At 53.4% G+C, this 3768-nt stretch overlaps 1 pseudogene; it reads right to left on the bottom strand.

Moving 5' to 3' along the window:
* Nucleotides 1-1715: 1715 nt before the first annotated feature.
* LOC129143632 (coiled-coil domain-containing protein 137-like) lies at nt 1716-2616 on the bottom strand (annotated as a pseudogene).
* Between the last annotated feature and the right edge of the window lie 1152 nt (nt 2617-3768).

Genomic DNA, 3768 nt, shown 5'->3' with positions numbered 1-3768 from the left:
GCCCTGATTAAATGTGGGAAGGCATGAATGCCGGGAGGTGAAGATCACTGAGGGCCATCTTCATTAGTCAAGGCCATGCAATCTCAGCAGGGCCAATACCATCCCAACCAGGCAAAACATTCATTCTTGGAAGGAATGAAAAAAAAATTACTCTTTTCATGTATAAGCAAAGATATACATACTGTACATAAACAGATACAGAGTATATCTGTGGTGCTAAAATTTCATGGTGAGGGGAACAGACAATAAAGAAAAAAATTGTCTAAAAATTCTTGGGGATGATTTTTTTTTTTTTAATTTAAAAGTAAACTTTAATGTCGAAAACGCAAACTTGGGGAGGGCAGAAAGATCACACATAAGGCTGCCACTTCACACCTGGAGGGTTGCACAGCGGCCGGGCAGAAGCGCTCCTCACTTGCCAGGCGGTGCGGAAGCCGGGCAGAGGCGCTCCTCACTTCCCAGACAGTGGGACTGCAGGCCAGAGGTGCTCCGCAATTCCCAAACGGTGGGGCTGCCCCACAAAAGCGCTCCTCACTTCCCAGAAGGTGCAGGGCAGGGCAGAGGTGCTCCTCACTTCCCAGATGGTGTGGGGCAGGGCAGAGGTGCTCCTCACTTCCCAGACGGTGGGGGACCGGGCAGAGGCGCTCCTCACTTCCCAGACTGTGGGGCGGCCGGGCAGAAGCCTCCTCACTTCCCAAACGGTGCTGGGCAGGCAGACTCCATTGCTAGATCTGACTTGGGCTTAAGCCTCTCCCTTCTGCCCTCATCTGGACATGCTGACAGCCTGCACTCTCCCTCCTTTGGCACGGGATGAAGACTGAAGCCTGGCAAGGCCCTGCCCTCAGCAGGAACTCCCACTGGGCCCCACTCTGTGACCCTGAGCCCAGGCCAGGATCCTTCCTTTACTTTCTCAAGCCACTTTGGGGCCTGCCCAGCTCTCTCAGAGCCCTGTCATGTAGGTGACAACACTGTTTTTTGTTTGTTTGTTCCTTGTATCTTTAGTAGAGGCAGGGTTTCACCATATTGGCCAGGCTGGTCTGGAATTCCTGACCTCAGGTGATGCACTCGCCTCAGCCTTCCAAAGTGCTGGGATTACAGGCGTGAGCCACCGCGCCCGGCCCCCGTTCCCACATTCTTGGTGTATGTGCTGTCATCACATTCAACCACAACCAAACCTTGAGTGGGTAGCCTCTGCAGGGGACCACTCGCAACTGGCCTGTAGTTACGGTCCCCTGCAGAGCCCTCGCAGGTGGTCCAGATGTGCCCACTGGCCCTGCCCCAGGTGCGTCTTCCCTGCCCCTAGCCTGCTCTGCCTGATGTGCACTGCACTCAGCTCTGCTGACTCCCAGGGGGCCTCCGTCACATACCGAGCCAGCCTCATGAGCGGTCTCGGTAGGTGGTGTTCAGGGACAGGGTAATGGGATCCAGCCCTTCCTAAGGTGTACCTGGGCTGTGACTCAGAATGGATGTTCAGAACAAAGAGATGCAACTGTGAGTGACCCCACAGGCCGACCGTCAACCAGGCCTTGGCCCTAGTCCATCGGGCACTCACCCCTTGCAAGACATGGACCCGCTGATGCCCAACATGTGAACGAGTACCTGGAAGCCTCACCCCACACTGCTAGCATGGCCAGAGAAAAGGATCTGCCTCCCTCTCCCCCACCCAGGTGTGGCAGCTCCTGGTGCCAGTTTCCCAGGAGCATGGCCAGGCCCCGAGTCTCTCCATCACAGCTGTGGCTCTGGCTCCTTGTTGGAAGTGGGGAGGGGCTCACTTCCCATGCAGCCGCCACTGCTGCTTCAACATCTGTAGGCCTGCATGGCCCACTCTCTCTCCTCCCCCACAATCCGCTGGTAGGCCAGGGAGGCAGTCAGAGGCTGGAATACACCTCGGGGGCTCAGAAGCATCCTCAGCATCTGCGATCTCCTGCCAGGCTGGTCCTTGCTTACGCTCCTCCGGGGCCTGGTAGTCAGCTCTGGGTGCTGCAGGACAACCTCACCAAACTTCACTGTGTCTCGGAGCAACTCCTGCTCCAGCCTGTCTGCCGTCTTTTCATCCTTTTTCTGCCAGACTTTATCTAGTCGTCACTTCTGGAACACTTCTTTTGCTTTTTTCAGCTCAGACTTCTCCTTGGGAGCTGCCTGGACCTCTGGCTGCTGGGTGGCCTGGTTCTTGCTGAGGAATAGCATGTGCTGGATATAGGCCTAGTCGGACTCCCCCTTCCTCTGCTTGAACTTGGGGACGGCAATGTCGGGCTCCACTCCCTTTGCTTCCCTTTCCAGTGTCTTTCTGGGGCCACCTGGGCCGCTTTCTTCCTCTTCTTGTTACCGGTCGGATTTTTCATCTCCCAGCGGCTCCTCATAATCTCCCGGAGCCGGAAAGGGATCTCCTGTTTGTCCTGGGTTTTGGGCTTGCAATTCACTTTCTCCTCTTTGTTGTGAATCCTGGACCACAGGGCTGGGCGCTGCTTCCCCAGCAGCTGCACTTGCTGCTGGCTGCTGCTCCCGCCGGGGACTCCCAGGACACGCCGGCGCCCTGGGCACTGCTGCCCCACCTCCAGCTTGTGCCATCCCCACGCTGGAAGCTTCCCTAGCGAAGCCACTTCCACATTCCTCCATTTTTTAAAGTGATTAAGAAACACTGGCTAAAACTTTTTCAGTTGTAAGCAATAAAACCCAATTCAAACTGACTTACGCAAAAATGAAGTTCAGGAGTCTGGACTTCAGGTATTGCCAGATCCAGAGGTTCAGATACTATCAGCAGTGCTTTTTCTATCCATATTACACACAGACTGTCTCCAAGTAGCTGTCCGTGAGGGCTCCTATGAGTGTCATTTACATCTTACTGCCAGCTATCTGGGAGGATTGTGAAACACTGCCCAGCTCTAACAAGCCTAGATTAGACAGCAGTGTAGGCGATAAGACTCCCACGTATATGGACAGAGAAGCTAAAAGACCTTCAGCCATTTCACAGTGCTGCCTGGGGAGGGCTCATTTTCTCCTCATATTCTAGGAGAACAAGAAAAACAGGGCTTCGTAATCTGATAGGTATAAATTCAAATCTAAGATCTACCAGTTACTAGCTCTGTGATCCTTAAAGTTCTTGAAGCTTTGGTTTTTCATCTGTAAAATGGAGGTAATGGTAGTCACCCGTAAGATTGTTGCTAGGATTAGTTGAGACCATGCATGTAAAGTTTCCCACAGAGCACCTGCACATGCTATATCTAAAAGAGGAGAGGAGGAGGAGGAGGATTGTAAGTGGGGGATGCTTATTTCCTGTTTCCAGAGAGGGGAGGACACCTGCCCACTCCAAATGTTTTCTGCTCTTGTGTTGTTTTGCTCAAGATTGAAATCCCCAGGATAGAAACTCAGATTGGCCAAGCTTGGGTGATGGGAAAGGCCAGGTGAAGTCAGTGCACCTTGCTTGACCCATCAAGACCACCCAAATGGGGGTGGAGTAGTTCCCCAGAGGAAAATTGGGTGCTGTTAGGAGAAAGGAGGGGGCAGACACTGGGTAGGAAAAGTTGCAGATGTCCACCGCAGGCATCCTTCAATGCAGTGTGCCAGGAAGCCCTGACCCATACTTTCTTCCCCTCACCCCCTTGTGTCTATTTTCTCCTCTAGTGGGATCTGCAGAGAAGGAGGAGTAGGTGATTGTGGCTGACACAGTCAATTGCCTCCCCCAAGGACCTTTCCCACCTTCTTTTAGCTGGCTAAGTTCAAGAGTTGACCATCTCTGGCCTGCTCTGCCTGATGTGTGCTATGTGCTCG

This window comes from Pan troglodytes, chromosome 2, assembly GCF_028858775.2.
Source record: "Pan troglodytes isolate AG18354 chromosome 2, NHGRI_mPanTro3-v2.0_pri, whole genome shotgun sequence".
Taxonomy (NCBI): domain Eukaryota; kingdom Metazoa; phylum Chordata; class Mammalia; order Primates; family Hominidae; genus Pan; species Pan troglodytes.
The sequence above is the reverse complement of the archived record's forward strand: the minus strand, read 5'-3'. Positions and strand labels throughout refer to the sequence as shown.